Source organism: Cervus elaphus, chromosome 15 (genome assembly GCF_910594005.1).
Source record: "Cervus elaphus chromosome 15, mCerEla1.1, whole genome shotgun sequence".
NCBI lineage: Eukaryota > Metazoa > Chordata > Mammalia > Artiodactyla > Cervidae > Cervus > Cervus elaphus.
In genome coordinates, this window is record NC_057829.1 from 39825541 (window position 1) to 39845120 (window position 19580).

Consider the following 19580-nt stretch of genomic DNA (forward strand, 5'->3'; position numbering starts at 1 on the left):
CTGTGGCTGGGACTGTTAAGCTCTCTGGGGTCAAGCAGCTTTGGTGGGAATTCCTGATCCACTGATCAATCTTTCAACTGGGGTTGGGATGATCTATTATAAATACTTAGGATTCCATGAAAGACGGCCATTTTTAATTTCACTGCTGTGTAATCCAGTGTGAGAGAAAGGCACACACATATGCATACGGATACACACATGCACATACACATAATAATTACATTAGACCTATTAAGTGCTACAAACCCTGCAGGCTCCTGTGAGGCCACCAGCTATTATAGGAACTTGGGGTGTGCCTTGGCCACCCATGCAAGTTACCCTAGGGCTATGGCTATAGCCATGGAACAGAAGATGCAACAAGGGCCCAGAACTATGACCGTGGCCTTTGGGTTCTTTTGGATTGGCCAGTTTGGGAGAAAGTGGACCCTTTCTCTAACACTTTAATGAATTATATTCTTATTGCCAAAAGAAGTGCCAGCTTCTTTGCGAAAATCAAACTCTAAAGGCCTCATAAAAAGATCCCAGTTCCATATGCCAATATTGACACAAAAACAGTGAGAAGCACATGTAAATACAGTTAATTGGAGCCTATGGAAACACATGCTTACTGCTGTCATTTGTTGTTAGAATCATCATGCAGTAGCCTGTGAGACCTATGAACACGTGGGGAGAATATAAGTGTATACCTGCGAATACACACAGGAGGGGGATGCTTCTCTGGGTAAATCAGAGCATGTTTTTGAGCTTTTCCTAGAAAGTACTGATACTATGAATATCTGGCTGTATTAGTTAGCAATTGCTGCATAACAAATCACACCCACATTGATGAGTTACATGACAACTGTGTCTTATTTCTCAGGGGTCGACAGGATGGCTGTGTGGTTAGCTGATCTCAGCTGGGTTTGTTCATGCCTCTGTGGTCACCTGGTCAGCTGGCTGAAGCTTGCCAGTCTAGGGTGGCCTCCTCTGCAATGACTCTGTTAGGCACCTTGTGGTTTTTCATCTTCCTGCAGGTTAGTCCAGGCTTGTTCTCATGGTGGCAGTAAGAGTCCACATGACAAAATAGAAGCAGGCAAGGCCTAAGACTTGCAGCTAATATACCATCACTCTGTCACTTTCTTTTGGCCAAAACAAGCCCCAAGGCCAGCTCCGACTCAAGTGAGTCATGGGGAATCGTCTCTGATGATGAGAGCTACAGAGTCATGTTGCAGTCAACCTACCCCACTGCTTGATGGGAACAGGATGAGTGGGCTAACCATCATTTTCTGAGCATTTAAGATGCACTATTTGTTGTTGTTAAGTTGCTAAGTCATGCCCGACTCCTTTGTGGCCCCACAGACTGTAGCCCACCAGGCTCCTCTGTCCATGGGATTTCCCAGGCAAGAATGCTGGAGTGGGTTGCCATTTCCTTCTGTAGGGGATCTTCCTGACCCAGGGATCAAATCCACGTCTCCTGTATTGGCAGGTGGATTCTTACTGCTGAGTCACCAGGGAAGCCCAAGATACACTATTACCTAGTTATTATTTCCACTTTTATGAGACTCAGAGAAATTAAGTAACTTGGTCATGACCACAGAAATGAAAATTAGAAGAGGTGAGTTTTGAAGCAAGATTTACTTGACTCTAAAGCCTATGCTTTTTTGGTTTCTCCAAATGGACTTGAGGGCACTCTACACTCAACAATACTGATGTGAAGAAGTGACTGTGTTTGGCTCTGAGTGTTCCTGAGGGATGTGTGACAGGAGGGAGGATCAGCCTAGGCTCTGGGGGAAAGGGGGTGTTCAAGCAAATAGGCTGGCACAAAGGAAAGAAAAATGGTTTTAGAATTAGACACCCCGGCTCTAAATAGCTATAAATCTCTTTCCTCATTTGCAAGATGGTGACAGCAAATACTCCCTCACAAGGCTGTGTGAAAAATAGATATGCTCTGGACACTGGTTTCGGGTGCAGACTCCACCACTGGCAGGGTGTTTGACCTCAGACAGGTTGCTCTGCTTCCGAGAGCCTCAGTTCCTTCAACTATAGAAATGGGCATAACAAAGATCCTTGTTTCCTAGGGTTATTGTGAAGATTAAATGAATTCACATCTGCAAAACACTTAGAATACCTGGAACCAGGTAGTGTTAATCACTCAAGTCTAGTCTGACTCTTTGCGACTCTTTGGACTGTAGCCCACCAGGCTCTTTTGTTCATGGAATTCTCCAGCAAGAATACTGGAACAGGCAGCCTGACCCAGGGATCTTCCCGACCCAGAGATTGAACTTAAGTCTCCAGCATTGCAGGCGAATTCTTTTCTGAGCCACCAGGGAAGTGCCAGGTAAGTGGTATGTAATAATCAACATGCAGATATGCATGTATACAGATGGTGCCGGAAAGTCAGAAGGGATTAGACAATGCCATTGGGCTAAGCCAAATAAAGGGTCTGGGGGAAACCAGACTTAGAGTATCTCAAAAATTATGTGGGCATCTTCAGGGTCTGACCAGGCTGAAAGGGCTGATGATCAAAATCAATCTCAAGACAGAGCTGGACCTCAGACCCTCCCTAAGGAGGAAATGCATCTGCCCAGCTCAGGGAATGGTGATGGGAGTGGGCTTCCAAGCTGTATTATGTGGACAGGCTTGAAGATGCCTTGTCCCTCTGAGGGACAGAATTGCCATGTTCCTTGAAGGTACATAGCTCAGGGAGCTGACCATGTATGGTTACTGAAAACCAGGAGAAATAAAGCACTATTAGAGAAGAAAACAATCATTTCATATTCCTACTTAGACACATACACATTTGTAATTGAGCATTTGGCTTTATTTGAGAGGAAAAATGGAAAGAGACAATATTATGCACTGATCTGCGCACAGTGCGCCAAATTCAGATGTTGTGGTCCTAAACCCTAGCCTGTCAGAATGTGACTGTATTCGGAGACAGGGCTTTTAAAGAGGTAATTAAGTTAAAATGAAGTCATATGGGTAAGTGCTGTTCCAGTGTGAACAATGTCCTTAGATGGAGAGGATATCAGGACAGAGACACTGAAGGAAGACTATACGAGGACACAGAGAGAATACAGCCATCCACAATCCAAGGAGAGAGGCCTCAGAAGAAACCAACCCCACGGACACCTCGATCTCACTTCTAGCCTCCAGAACCATGAACAAATTAATTTCTGATTTTTCAGTCATTCAGTCTGTGATACTTTGTTATGACTGCCCTAGCAAACTCATTTGGGCTTCCCTGATAGCTCAGTTGGTAAAGAATCCACCTGCAATGCAGGAGACTCTGGTTCGATTCCTGGGTCGGGAAGATCCGCTGGAGAAGGGATAGGCTACTCACTCCAGTATTCTTGGGCTTTCCTTGTGGCTCATCTGGTAAAGAATCCCCCTGCAATGAGGGAGATCTGGGTTCCATCCTTGGGTTGGGAAGACCCCCTGGAGAAAGGAACCCACTCCAGTACTATGGCATTAGGTCAATTACTGGCCATGAACTCTATACCGAATTTCAGTAAAAAAAAAAAAAAATCTGGGACTCCCAGCTATAGTCTGCTTTTCCCAGGTCAGGAGAGCTGTGGGTCCTTGATGAAAGGGGCAGAGGGCCTGGCCCACAGAACTGTGGGGGAAAGGTTAGCCACAGGCATATTTCCATCTGCCTCACCTGTACAGTCCTGAAGCAATCACTCTGTTCCTGCCAGTAGAATCATGTTTCTGGACCCCTCCCTCATCTGTGCTTGTGGTCAGCCTTTGGCTTCAGCCTCTCCCATGGATTTTTCACTCTGATATCAGCACTGCCCCTCCTAACTCTGCCTTCCTGCTCTTCTCCCACTGGACACACAGATCTGACAGGGATAGACTCCCGCAGGTGGGTTCCTCTCTGTTCTGGCCTGAATAAGCATGAAGATGGAACATTACACATCTGTCCATAATACCTGCTGTTTCTGCAGGGTCCCTTGGCTTATAACTCACTTCCCATTAACATGAACAAGTTGACATTTTCAAGGTTAATGATCCAGTTGCTTATAAGACAGGCGGGGTTTGAAATCAAACAGCGCCTATGAACTGGTAGTCTGTGAAACAGCTTTTATTATGCTTCTCAGGAGCCTCCAAGAAAACTAACTTGTCTTTTGGCACCAATATAACCATCTAGGACCCATGTGCAACATCTAATTTGCACTTTGAAAATTTTTCCTCAAGTCTTCTCACTTCAGCAAGTGTCTCATGGTTTTTTAAAATAATGTGCGTCATAACCCAACTTGTTGAAGCTGCTGAAGACAGGCCAGGGACTTTGTTGAAACTGAAGAACATACATAAACTGCTCTACAAAGGATGGTCTGCAATGAACAACAAAAAGGAGTTATGCTGAATTATGACAAAGATTAAAAACTGCATGTATTTTTGACCAATTACAATTAAAGTTGGAATCCTTTCAATTGCATGACAAGCTGCAAATCATGAATTTTCTCCTTAACATGAAGAGGTTGTGAAATAAAAGGCTCTCTTACACATGTCCCCACACCCCTGCCATCTATGGAGAGTCAGTTGCTCCTCCTGTCTCTGAGATGGATCCTGAGTCAAAGCAGGATCCGGATAATGAAATCACCACATCACACTGAATTCTGTAAAAGGCCAGCTCTTCTTAGGCTTGGCCTCAGCTCTTTAATGCAGAGGAACTGTGGAATTTTACCTCCCTAGTTGATTTTCTGTTTTCCTTTTTAAAATTGCTTTTCATAAAAAAAAAATGCATAGTAGTTCCACGCATTTAAAAATGCAGAGTTAGCAGAGTATATTATCAAGGGTGAAACCGATCACCAGTCCAGGTTGGATGCATGAGACAAATGCTCAGGGCTGGTGCACTGGGAAGACCCAGAGGGATGGAGTGGGGAGAGAGGCGGGAGGGGAGATCAGGATGGGGAACACATGTAAATCCATGGCTGATTCATGTCAATGTATGACAAAAACCACTACAATATTGTAAAGTAATTAGCCTCCAACTAATAAAAATAAATGGAAAAAAAAATTAAAAAAAAAAATGCAGAGTTAGGGACTTCCCTGGTGGTCCAGTGGCCAAAATTCTGTGCTCCCAAAGCAGGGGGCCCAGATTTGACCCCTGGTTGGGGAGCTAGATCCCACATGCCACAACTAAGACCCAGTGTAGCTAAATAAACAAATAAATATTTTAAAATAGATAAAAATGCAAAGTTATAAAAATTAAAATATTGTGGACTTTCTTGGTGGTCCACTGGTTAAGACTATACTTCTACTGTAGGGGGCTTGGATTCAATTCCTGGTTGGGAAAGTTCCACATGTCAGATGGGGTAGGCCAAGAGATAAAATAAATAAAATGAAATAATCTTTTAAAAATTAAAATACTGGTATTGCTGCTTCTCCCCTCCTCTTGATTCCACTAAATTGAATTAGTCAGCATGAATAGTTGGCTCTGTGTGTATTCTTTCTCACCTTTCTCTCTGATATTATGAAGATATAAAGATATATTTATGTATGTACAGATGTTATTTTTCATCTACACTGTTTTACAAAAGTGTAAGGATACTACACACAGTTTTCTGCACCTTGATTTTTGTTCACACAGTAACCCATCATAGCCATTGCTCTGACCCACATACATGTACTGCATTCTTCTTTTTTAACAGCAGCATAAAATTTCATAGTAAGAATGCTCTGTGGCTTATTCAACCACCCCATTTCTGGTGGGTATTTAGATTGGGGTATCTTCAAGCTTTTTTTTTGTTGGATACTTCAAACATTGCTGTGATAAATATCTTTTTATATATATTAATATGTTTATATTACCAACTTCCAGAGGGGCAAAACATATAGTTATTTTCAATTGCACTTAATACCCTGATGTTACTTTCCTAGAAAGTTATAGCAATTTACACTTCTATCAGCAATTGTGTGTTTCCCCATACCTTAACTCATGAACAGTAACCATCAAGATGTAGGAACTTCTAATATATTCAGGAAATTAATTATTAATGCCATGTGCAATTTGGATGTCCATCTACAAATGCTTCTGCATTTTCTTTTAGCTTAAAAGAATGGTGATGGTCTCTGAGACTATCGTAGCTTTAATATTTGTTAAGTTCATTTTAACTTAAGCTAGTTTTACTTGTATTCTTTCAGTTGAAATTAAAAGAGACTTAGCTAATGAGTTATGTATTTTGCTATGTATATAGTCTATATATATTTAATATATAGCTTGTGTTTTCTTCTCTAAAATGTGCCTCCATCCAACAATTCTACAATTATTCTCCTAAATTTTCACTTAGAATTTTTGTTTCCTAGGTAGGTTTTTGGTTTTTTTTTTTTTTTTTGGCATGTTGGGTAAGATATGAGTGTCTAGGAGTTTAAGATTTTCTAGAGAGCAAGGAGGCACTGGGCATTTTTCAGGTCTATATGACCCTTGGTGCTTATATTTCACATAAAATGACTCAGGAAACATTCATGGGGGGAGAAAAGGAAGAAAGAAAAGAGGAAATAATAAAGAAAAGAAAGACAAAATGAAAGAAGAAAAGGAAGGGGGGCAAAGGGATGGAGGGTGGGAGGAAGAGAGGGAAGGAAGGAGAAAAAAGTTAGAAAATAAGTCAAGTTGAAAAGAAGGAAAGAAAGATTGAAACGTGTCTCTAATCTTTTAGGAAAAAACAAAAATACTGATTTTGTTCTATATTTACCAAGATGGTGATGTTAGTCCCTGAGTCTATCATAGCTTTCAGGTTTTTTAAGATTGGGGGGCAAGGGTGGCACTGCTTCTAGTGATGATGCCTATTCTATATTTTCACTTCTCTTTTCAAAATTTCCCATCATAGCAGTCAGGCACATTTCAGTTTAAAATTCTAATTGTACTCTTATTAGCTGGTTTGCCCTGAAAGAGTCACCTAGCATCTCCGGGCTTGTTCCTTCCAATGTAAAATGCAGCTGACAGCATCACACTTAGAGGTTATCCAAGAACCTCCAGTGGAATTATAGAGGCAAAGGGTTGACTCAAAAGATGCAGCAAAGACAAACCCACCATGCCAACTTCATTCCTTCTTTGAGCCATCCCCTGCCCCCAATTTCTTTTGATACCAATTCTAGCATAGACATTTCCAAAAAGAGAAAACATCAGAGCCTGAGGAGGTTTCCACACATCTCCCTGCCCTCTCTCCTCTCGGGAGGTGTTTTCTAGGGCCTGTGATGTGGCCAGGTACCAAGCTGCTCCCTCCATGTCAAGGACTGTCATCTAAGATTTACTTTCCTTTAATTTTTCTGGATCACAGAGCTCCTTAAGGAACTGGTGAATGCTTTGGAGTTTTCCCACAGGGGAGAAAAAAATATGGATATAACTATGTGCATGCAATTTGGGTGTCAGAGATGCCCCATATGAACTTATCTTTAGACCCTAAGTTAAGGAAAGTGGTGGATATCAAGCAAATCAAGTCCTTGCATCTTCCATGTTTACATGTTTCCATGTTTACATCAAACCACAAGTTTATATGGCAGCAGTGTGTTCATCAGCCAATATCGACCCCATCATCATGCCACACCTGAATTGTGTGGCCTCACCCCACAACATGAGTGCTAATGGTGTGCTGGGCCAGGCACAGAGGACTGCCTGTTCTCCATCAGCCAGGAGTGGATGGAGGACTCTTATCTTCCATCCAGGACTGGGGGAGTTGGGGAAGGGAGGTGCCCATGCAGTTTCACATGCTATCTTTTTTGCTTACTCAAAACCTTCTCAGTTAGAGAAAATCCCAAGTGACTATCTCTCTTAAGAGATTATCATATGTAAACCCAAAAACAATCTTGAGAAGCAGGCTGTTGTCTGTACTCCAGATTATGGATGTGGGAGGCTAAGAGAGAATGTGACTTGACCAAGGTGACATCAACAGGAGGATGGATCAGGAACCAAATCCATAGCCAAGTCCAGTGTAATTTAACCAATACCAGACTGTGATGCATGTCCTAAGACTTCATTGCTAGGGGAACCACCCAGCTAGCCTCTCCACACTCAGGCATGCACCCTCCTGTTTTTCCTCTCAACCTCAATGGAACAGAAGTCACAGAACATGGTGGATAAAGGTATGGGCTTCAGAGTCACACTCAGGTCCTACTTATTTAACTTCTTTGGGCCTTGGTTTGCTCATCTGAAGAGCAGGGATAATAACAAGGCCTATATTGTTAAGCTGCTGTTAAATGCAGTGATATATGGATCACTTAGCAGACTTCTCATAAAAGTATGTGTTTAGCATAGTTTAACAATTATCATCATCATTATCACCAGTGCAGACCCCCATGCTCAGAAAACTAATCAGCCCAGCTTTCCGTGGTAATTGGCCACAAAGTATCGTGAACCTCCATGGTGTCATGCACCACAAATTTAGGAAGGAGATGATCTCGCTCCATCTCCTGTCTGTGGCCCCACCATGGTATGCCAGCCCCTGAGACTGTGACCATCATGCTTAATTAGCATGTTGCACAGATGGTTGGAAATCAGATTTCACAACAGAGCAGAGAAGGTCATTCCTGGGGAATCAGATACGGCATGGACATGAATGAAGCTGAGTTAGAAAAGCAGGAGGGCCAAAGAGGCATCCGAGACAAGATCTAGATGCTTGTGTGTGTCTCTTTTGGACACACAGTGGCCAAAACAACAGCACAAACCTCCACAGCAATTGCAATGTGCAGTCCACTCTCGTGGCACCACGTGGTATCTTAGAGATAGAGCTAACCTGAGCCCCTCAGTCTGCAAAGCTTCCCGAATCTTTCTTTTTCAGATGGATAAAATCCCGGGCAAAACAAGACCCTGGGGGAAGTCTTGAATTCATATAATATATCGCTGCCTGTGCTACAAATGCTTGATTCAACAGAACTGGTTTTGTGTGCTTACTCCTTGCCCTGGGGAGAGAACATGAGCAAAGGATAAGGGCACTGCTCTCAGGGACATGCCTGTTAGCAAGGGAGACAGATCATCAACAAGTAAAACCATAAATAAGTAATAGGATTCAACAAATGAGAGGCTCTACAGATAAAATATACTGTAACAGGGAAATGAGGTGGAGAAGGCTAGAAGAATAGGGGGTGGTTCAGAACGTGGAGCAGGCAGTGTGTGGCCACTGGGAAGATGATCTTGTGTGCAAGGCATAAGGACACACAAAAACAGGGCAATTATGTGTGTGTGCCTGTGTGTAGGAGTTCTAGTAGGAGTTCTATAATTCATTGGTCAGAATCTATTAGTGTCATCAAGAGTGGCTCAGGAACAGAGCTTCTGACTGAGGATGGGGGAAGAGCCAGATGATAATGCCAAATTGCAGGCACCACCCCCCAGGGAAGGGTACTGCAAGCAAGCTTGTGGAGACCATCCTCTGTATTCAAAAATGCTGCCGCCGCCACTGCCTCTATAGCTGCCTGGACTGCCCGGTTTCACGTGTGCGGGGCGGGCTGGGAATCAGGGGCCCTTTTCACATGAAAGCCCAGCAGTCTATCCTGGTCTCCTGTTAGGTCATAAATAAAAGGGCATTTATCTCAGAAGATGGGCATCCCTGGCTTTGGTGTGAGCAGAGTGCCCGAGGACAGATGATTGTAAGTGCACCAGGTACCTGAGAAGAGGGGAGAGCAGCCACCTCAATAGGCCAGGGAGTGTTCTGGGGAGGAGCAGCTGGCAGCCTTCACCATGCTCTGAGAAGCTTCGTGGAAACAGCCTGGCCGGAACATCTGGTGAGGTCAGCACTCAGTCTGGGTGCCTCAGAGCCTTTGTTCTTCCTCACTAATTATGCTCCTGCTGGTGTCACAGATCAGAAGGGAGGTGCCAGGACCATGGGCTCAGGAAGCACAGGTTAACGAGTGCATATTCCCATGCAAGCACAGAAAAGCAACTTAGGGAAGGCCAGTGGACAACCCACCTGGCCTTCCACCTCCTCTTTCAGTGCCTTCCTGTTTCCTATGAACTGAATCACAGGCAGCTCCATGGATTCTGAAAGCCATGACTGAAGACACGTGGACTCTTCCAAATCCCTCCCTTCTATGAGGGCAAGGATGCCACCTGGAGAGCATGGCTGAGATGCCAGGGAGGAGATTCCTAGATGTGTGAGCTGGAATTTATGGCTCAACGTGATTCCTTTCTAGGAGAAAAAATTCACAAATGTTCTGGTATCTCAAAAGGGTCTCTGACTCTAAATATCTTAAAGAGGCACAACCCTTAAAGATTCACTGGGCTGCATGATCGATCTAGAACCTGTAATTATCTCTCAGAGAAGGGATCTTTCTATTGAAAGCGGAGTGGAGTAGAGAAGGGCAAAGGACACCAGAAATGGGCCAGCCACTGCCCAGCTGCTTCACACCCAAGATTTACTCAACTTCCCCATTCACTGAAAGATGGTGTTACTTTCCTCAGTTTACAGATGAGGGAACTTAGGCTTCAAGCAGTTGATCAGGTTGCCCAGAATGGACATACTCTATGACAGGATTTGGACCCAGGGTTTTCTGATTCCAAACTTTGTTTTGCCCACATCATCACAGTGATAACTTTCATATAACTGGTGCAAAGGAGTGGGACCTCAGAGTACAACCAGATCCATTCAGGCCATCCCTAACCAGCTCACATGAATGCCTACCTTCTCCTTAAAGGCAACTTCCAGCCCTGAGGTTGTAGCATAAGATCCTGACTCACTGTGGGTCCTTTCAGAACTGGCAAGCACATGGATGGAGCAGTGAGTAAGAATCTTGCTATTAATAGCATAAGATTTTAGCACAGGAAACCCAACAAGCAGAGCTTTCATCTGATCCAAATTCCCATTTCACAGATGAGGGGATGGGGGCAGAACTGGCAAATAACCTATCAAAGTCACACCCGGTTTTGGTGCCTACACTTGGTCAGACTGAAAGGGAGATCCACTTGACCACAGTGATAAAGACTACTTCCTTTTCTATATAGTTTCCCTTCTCACACCACTCCTTGGCTCTGGGACATTCTCAGAGGGTCTTGTCTCACAGTTCAGATAGTTCTGGTATTGTCCTGACCCCCATAACAAGGTCCTGTGGACAGAACATGGCTCTGAAGTCAAGACAATCTGGATTGAATTCTTCCCTGCCAAGGCTGAGTTATGTGACCTTGGGCAAAGGTTGTGACTTCTCTGAGATGTTCGGTCTCTTATAGAAAATGGGAGGAAAATATTCAACTTACACAGTAGTCGTACAATAGAGCATATAGAGCATCCAGCAGGTGCTCAATACATGTTAAATATCTCTTCCTGTACTCCTGCATTACTTGCAGCCGCAGCTGAGCCAGCAGGGCTGGTTGGACTCATAGAGACTGCACTGCTAGCCCCAGGTGGAATTCCTTGCCCTTGGGCTGGTCACGTGCTCTTCCCTGGCCAGTTGTTCTTTAAGAGCAACCAATTTCACACTTCCAGAGAGATCCACACTCCAAATTGTGTTTGTTTTAAAATAATGAATAGTGGCATTATTATCCCCACCGCTCTCCAGGGCGCTCTGGGCTGAATGTATTCCTTCTGCATTAGCAGAGCTTCACTGTGGCAGATAAACGGGCCAGTGCCTGAGCTGAATGCACAGAAGAAAGGACAGCCCACCCGGCCCGTCTCCCATGTTTCTCTCACTGAGACCTTCCCAGGAGGCTGCCAGCAAGGCTTCTGCTGCCTGGGGAAGCAGTCAAATGTTTCAGACGGCTCCGAGAGCACTGGGCAGATGCAAAAGAGGGGACAGCCAGGTCTCTGTCTTCCCCAGCTTCTCCCTGACTCCCAGGCAACAGCCCACAGTGGATGGAAGTGTTGAGGAAGCCCTAGAGGAGTTGAAGGAAGGGTAAAATAGTATCCTTCATAAAACACACCAACAGAAAGGCTGCCTGTGCATTGAACATCAGAGAAACTCAAATTGCTCAAATGCATGGCAGTGGCAAGTGTGGCCAGCTCCAGAGAAGCCAGGGATGGAATCCCTGCTCAGAGAGATCCAAGGCCAGAGGGGCCCTGATTCAGCCCTGCTATTTCTGAGAGCAAGGGAAGACGTGCTGATGATCATCACAGGGTTTCTGCTGCTCTTAGGAGTAGAAGCTGAGGATCCCTTTCCTTCTCTTTGTTCCTCCCTCTTCCTTGAGGAGTTGTGGTGTAAGATCACACATGATCCTCCCATTGGACAGGCCTTACTGATGGATGGCGTCTAGAGTTGAGTTTAGAGTTGCAAATGTATAGATAAGGTATTGGGCTTACCTGGTGGCTTTGCTGATAAAGAATCTGCCTGCAACATGGGAGACCTGGGTTCAATCCCTGGGTCAGGAAGATCCCCTGGATTGCATAGCAATCCACTCCAGTATTCTTGCCTGGAGAATCCCCATGGACAGAGGAGCCTAGCAGGCTACAGTCCATGGGGTAAGAGTTGGACACGACTGAGCAACTAAGCACAGCACAGCACAGATATGGTATCAGGTTGGGATGCTGTTACAGGTCAAACTGAGTCCCTCTAAAATTCAGTCCCCATCCTCAGTACCTCAGAAAATGCCTGTATATAGAGTCTTTAAAGAGCTATTTAAGCTAAAATAAAGTCATATGGGTGGGCTCTAATACAGTATCACCGGTCTCCTTTTAACAAGAGGAAATCTGGACAAAACCACACACACAGAGCAAGCCTTGTGAGAACACAGAGAAGACAAACATCCTCAAGCCAAGGGGAGAGTCCTCAGAAGACATCAATCCTGCCAATGCCTTGATCTTGGACTCCTGGCCTCCAACACTGTGAGAAGCTAAATTTCCATTGTTTGAGTCACCCAGTGTGTAGTCCTTTGCTATGTCAGCCCAACCAAACTAAGACAAATGTCATCTTCTCTGACATATTGCAGTAAGAAACAAAGTTAGGACAGCTCTGAGCCCATCATGAAGCTGGTGATACAGGAAGACCATTTAGTTAATACCTCAAAGGATACAGGGGCTTCAAATTATACAGGGTTTCATATCATATTCAAATACCATTACACTGGCAGTTACAGAGCTAACTTGCTTGACTGAAGGAAGGAGACACCCATCCTACAACTATAAATGTGTGCTCTTTCCTGGACCACCAGCTGTGAGAGCCTCCATATGCATGTGGTTTTTAAAATTCTGGAATCATGTTGTGCAATTTTAACTTTATGTTTGTGAAAACATTAATTTGTTTTAAAGAAACATTATTTTTTATTAACCTCTTTTTAATTTTTTTCATGTTCTTAATATAGCAGGAACTTCAAAAATAGAAGTATCTTGGACCTTTATCAACTTCTCCGTGGCCCTGAGGGAGTTTGCATCTCTTTTCTTTTCTCACAACTGCCTTCCCTGGCATTTGTCTCCTGGGACAATTCTTCCCACTTCTGGCATTCCTCTATGCTTCTGCCTGCATGCTTGACCTTTCTAGGACTATGGCGTGAAGTTCTGAGATACATTTAGGTTTTCAGGTCAAAACTTTGGAGAAGGTCAAAGCAGAGGACCTACCCAAGGTCAAGAATTTTCCTCAAGTGCAGACGAGCATTCTGCACTTACTCACAGTGACTGGGGCCGCACTGTGTTCAGAATAAATCACTGCTTTTCCTAGCTTTATTCTGTGCACACATTTCCCATGAGGCCCTTATAGGGAAAGGTGATTTGTCAATGACATCTACGGTTGATTTGATTGCTCCTAGACCCTCTTCCCAAATACCACAAAAACATCATTTGAGGATTTTCAGATAGCCCTGATGTCCAGCATAGCAATAGCTATAACATATTTGGCATCTGTTTAAAATCTTCAGTTAAAGGACTGCTGACCAAGCTGGGGGATTCTGAGGATGCAAAGCTGAGCTGTTACTGGTCCGTGCATTGATTGTCATCTGTCCCATGTCATGGACCAGCCAATTGAAACAGAACTGCATCATCTCTTGAGAACCACAAGCTAGAAGCACTTAGCAGATGCTAGGTCCATGGGTCTCTGGCCTTCCATTACTCTCACCTGCTTCCAGCCTCTGGGCTGTGAGCGTGCCTTCTCGATACCAATGTCTCAGTTCACACACTGCAACATCTCTGCCCGAGCATCTCTCTTGGTTCATTTGGTTTGCTTGTTTGTTTAGCAATCACTGGAGACCAAAGTTGTACCAACTCCAACCAGTTCTTCAGTCACAGAAATGTGGCATGACCTAGAGTCCTTCCTGCAATCCTGAGCAAGGGGCTGACAGAACACTGGGGGTCAAGCTTATGTAGAAATTTTTTTTTCCTTTTTTTTTTTTTTATTAATTGGAGGCTAATTACTTCACAACATTTCAGTGGGTTTTGTCATACATTAACATGAATCAGTCATGGAGTTACATGTATTCCCCATCCCGATCCCCCCTCCCACCTCCCTCTCCACCCAATTCCTCTGGGTCTTCCCAGTGCACCAGGCCCGAGCACTTGTCTCATGCATCCCACCTGGGCTGGTGATCTGTTTCACTATAGATAATATACATGCTGTTCTTTCGAAACAGCCCACCCTTTCCTTCTCCCACAGAGTTCAAAAGTCTGTTCTGCACTTCTGTGTCTCTTTTTCTGTTTTGCATATTGGGTTATCATTACCATCTTTCTAAATTCCATATATATGTGTTAGTATGCTGTAATGTTCTTTATCTTTCTGGCTTACTTCACTCTGTATAATGGGCTCCAGTTTCATCCATCTCATTAGAACTGATTCAAACGAATTCTTTTTAACAGCTGAGTAATATTCCATGGTGTATATGTACCACAGCTTCCTTATCCATTTGTCTGCTGATGGGCATCTAGGTTGCTTCCACGTCCTGGCTATTATAAACAGTGCTGCGATGAACATTGGGGTGCACGTGTCTCTTTCAGATCTGGTTTCCTCAGTGTGTATGCCCAGAAGTGGGATTGCTGGGTCATATGGCAGTTCTATTTCCAGTTTTTTAAGAAATCTCCACACTGTTCTCCATAGTGGCTGTACTAGTTTGCATTCCCACCAACACTGTAAAAGGGTTCCCTTTTCTCCACACCCTCTCCAGCATTTATTGCTTGTAGACTTTTGGATAGCAGCCATCCTGACTGGCGTGTAATGGTACCTCATTGTGGTTTTGATTTGCATTTCTCTGATAATGAGTGATGTGGAGCATCTTTTCATGTGTTTGTTAGCCATCTGTATGTCTTCTTTGGAGAAATGTCTGTTTAGTTCTTTGGCCCACTTTTTGATTGGGTCACTTATTTTTCTGGAACTGAGCTTCAGGAGTTGCTTGTATATTTTTGAGATTAATCCTTTGTCTGTTTCTTCATTTGCTATTATTTTCTCCCAATCTGAGGGCTGTCTTTTCACCTTACTTATAGTTTCCTTTGTAGTGCAAAAGCTTTTAAGTTTCATTAGGTCCCATTTGTTTAGTTTTGCTTTTATTTCCAATATTCTGGGAGGTGGGTCATAGAGGATCTTGCTGTGGTTTATGTCGGAGAGTGTTTTGCCTATGTTCTCCTCTAGGAGTTTTATAGTTTCTGGTCTTACATTTAGATCTTTAATCCATTTTGAGTTTATTTTTGTGTATGGTGTTAGAAAGTGTTCTAGTTTCATTCTTTTACACGTGGTTGACCAGTTTTCCCAGCACCATTTGTTAAAGAGGTTGTCTTTTTTCCATTGTATATCCTTGCCTCCTTTGTCAAAGATAAGGTGTCCATAGGTTCGTGGATTTATCTCTGGGCTTTCTATTCTGTTCCATTGATCTATATTTCTGTCTCTGTGCCAGTACCATACTGTCTTGATGACTGTGGCTTTGTAGTAGAGTCTGAAGTCAGGCAGGTTGATTCCTCCAGTTCCATTCTTCTTTCTCAAGATTACTTTGGCTATTCGAGGTTTTTTGTATTTCCATACAAATTGTGAAATTATTTGGTCTAGTTCTGTGAAAAATATCGTTGGTAGCTTGATAGGGATTGCATTGAATCTATAGATTGCTTTGGGTAGAATAGCCATTTTGACAATATTGATTCTTCCAATCCATGAACACGGTATGTTTCTCCATCTGTTTGTGTCCTCTTTGATTTCTTTCATCAGTGTTTTATAGTTTTCTATGTATAGGTCTTTTGTTTCTTTAGGTAGATATACTCCTAAGTATTTTATTCTTTTTGTTGCAATGGTGAATGGTATTGTTTCCTTAATTTCTCTTTCTGTTTTTTCATTGTTAGTACATAGGAATGCAAGAGATTTCTGTGTGTTAATTTTATATCCTGCAACTTTACTATATTCATTGATTAGTTCTAGTAATTTTCTGGAAGAGTCTTTAGGGTTTTCTATGTAGAGGATCATGTCATCTGCAAACAGCGAGAGTTTCACTTCTTCTTTTCCTATCTGGATTCCTTTTACTTCTTTTTCTGCTCTGATTGCTGTAGCCAAAACTTCCAACACTATGTTGAATAGTAGTGGTGAGAGTGGGCACCCTTGTCTTGTTCCTGATTTCAGGGGAAATGCTTTCAATTTTTCACCATTGAGGGTGATGCTTGCTGTGGGTTTGTCATATATAGCTTTTATTATGTTGAGGTATGTTCCTTCTATTCCTGCTTTCTGGAGAGTTTTAATCATAAATGAGTGTTGAATTTTGTCAAAGGCTTTCTCTGCATCTATTGAGATAATCATATGGTTTTTATCTTTCAATTTGTTAATGTGGTGTATTACATTGATTGATTTGCGGATATTAAAGAATCCTTGCATTCCTGGGATAAAGCCCACTTGGTCATGGTGTATGATTTTTTTAATATGTTGTTGGATTCTGTTTGCTAGAATTTTGTTAAGGATTTTTGCATCTATGTTCATCAGTGCTATTGTCCTGTAGTTTTCTTTTTTTGTGGCATCTTTGTCTGATGTTGGAATTAGGATGATGGTGGCCTCATAGAATGAGTTTGGAAGTTTACCTTCTTCTGCAATTTTCTGGAAGAGTTTGAGTAAGATAGGTGTTAGCTCTTCTCTAAATTTTTGGTAGAATTCAGCTGTGAAGCCATCTGGTCCTGGGCTTTTGTTTGCTGGAAGATTTCTGATTACAGTTTCGATTTCCTTGCTTGTGATGGGTCTGTTAAGATCTTCTATTTCTTCCTGGTTCAGTTTTGGAAAGTTATACTTTTCTAAGAATTTGTCCATTTCATCCAAGTTTTCCATTTTATTGGCATAGAGCTGCTGGTAGTAGTCTCTTATGATCCTTTGTATTTCAGTGTTGTCTGTTGTGATCTCTCCATTTTCATTTCTAATTTTGTTAATTTGGTTCTTCTCTCTTTGTTTCTTAATGAGTCTTGCTAATGGTTTGTCAATTTTGTTTATTTTTTCAAAAAACCAGCTTTTAGCTTTGTTGATTTTTGCTATGGTCTCTTTAGTTTCTTTTGCATTTACTTCTGCCCTAATTTTTAATATTTCTTTCTTTCTGCTAACCCTGGGGTTCTTCATTTCTTCCTTCTCTAATTGCTTTAGGTGTAGAGTTAGGTTATTTATTTGGCTTTTTTCTTGTTTCTTGATGTAAGCCTGTAATTCTATGAACCTTCCCCTTAGCACTGCTTTTACAGTGTCCCATAGGTTTTGGGTTGTTGTGTTTTCATTTTCATTCATTTCTATACATATTTTGATTTCTTCTATGATTTGTTGGTTATTCAGAAGTGTGTTATTTAGCCTCCATATGTTTGAATTTTTAACAATTTTTTTCCTGTAATTGAGATCTAATCTTACTGCACTGTGGTCAGAAAAGATGACTGGAATGATTTCAATTTTTTTGAATTTTCCAAGACCAGATTTATGGCCCAGGATGTGATCTATTCTGGAGAAGGTTCCGTGTGCACTTGAGAAAAAGGTGAAGTTGATTGTTTTGGGGTGAAATGTCCTATAGATATCAATTAGGTCTAGCTGGTCCATTGTGTCATTCAAGGTTTGTGTTTCCTTGTTAATTTTCTGTTTAGTTGATCTATCCATAGTTGTGAGTGCGGTATTAAAGTCTCCCGCTATTATTGTGTTACTATTAATTTCCTCTTTCATACTCGTTAGCGTTTGCCATACATATTGCAGTGCTCCTATGTTGGGTGCATATATATTTATAATTGTTATATCTTCTTCTTGGATTGATCCTTTGATCATTATGTAGTGTCCTTCTTTGTCTCTTTTCATATCCTTTATTTGAAAGTCTATTTTATCTGATACGAGTATTGCGACTCCTGATTTCTTTTGGTCTCCGTTTGCATGAAATATTTTTTTCCAGCCCTTCACTTTTAGTCTGTATGTGTCTCTTGTTTTGAGGTGGGTCTCTTGTAGACAGCATATATGGGGGTCTTGTTTTTGTATCCATTCAGCCAATCTTTGTCTTTTGGTTGGGGCATTCAACCCATTTACATTTAAGGTAATTATTGATAGGTGTGGTCCCGTTGTCATTGACTTTGTTGTTTGGGGTTCACGTTTATACAACCTTTCTGCATTTCCTGTCTAGAGAAGATCCTTTAGCATTTGTTGAAGAGCTGGTTTGGTGGTGCTGAATTCTCTCAGCTTTTGCTTATCTGTAAAGCCTTTGAATTCTCCTTCATATCTGAATGAGATCCTTGCTGGGTATAGTAATCTAGGTTGTAGGTTATTCTCTTTCATTACTTTCAGTATGTCCTGCCATTCCCTTCTGGCCTGGAGGGTTTCTATTGAAAGGTCAGCTGTTATCCTTATGGGAATCCCTTTGTGTGTTATTTGTTGTTTCTCCCTTGCTGCTTTTAATATTTGTTCTTTGTGTTTGATCTTTGTTAATTTGATTAATATGTGTCTTGGGGTGTTTCGCCTTGGGTTTATCCTGTTTGGGACTCTCTGGGTTTCTTGGACTTGGGTGGCCATTTCCTTCCCCATTTTAGGGAAGTTTTCAGCTATTATCTCCTCGAGTATTTTCTCATGGCCTTTCTTTTTGTCTTCTTCTGGGACTCCTATGATTCAAATGTTGGGGCGTTTCATATTGTCCCAGAGGTCCCTGAGGTTGTCCTCATTTCTTTTGATTCTTTTTTCTTTTTTCCTCTGCTTCATTTATTTCTACCATTTTATCTTCTACCTCACTTATCCTATCTTCTGTCTCCGTTATTCTACTGTTGGTTCCCTCCAGAGTGTTTTTGATCTCATTCATTGCATTATTCATTTTTAATTGACTCTTTTTTATTTCTTCTAGGTCTTTATTAAACATTTCTTGCATCTTTTCAATCTTTGTCTCCAGGCTATTTATCTGTAACTCCATTTTGTTTTCAAGATTTTGGATCATTTTTATTATCATTATTCTAAATTCTTTTTCAGGTAGATTCCCTATCTCCTCCTCTTTTGTTTGACTTGGTGGGCATTTTTCATGTTCCTTTACCTGTTGGGTATTTCTCTGCCTTTCATTTTGTTTAGATTGCTGTGTCTGGAGTGGGCTTTCTGTATTTTGGAGGTCTGTGGTTCCTTTTTATTGTGGAGGTTTTACCCAGTGGGTGGGGTTGGACGATTGGCTTGTCAAGGTTTCCTGGTTAGGGAAGCTTGCGTCGGTGTTCTGGTGCATGGAACTTGATTTCTTCTCTCTGGAGAGCAATGGAGTGCCCAGTAATGAGTTTTGAGATGGGTCTATGTGTTAGGTGTGACCTTGGGCAGCCTGTATG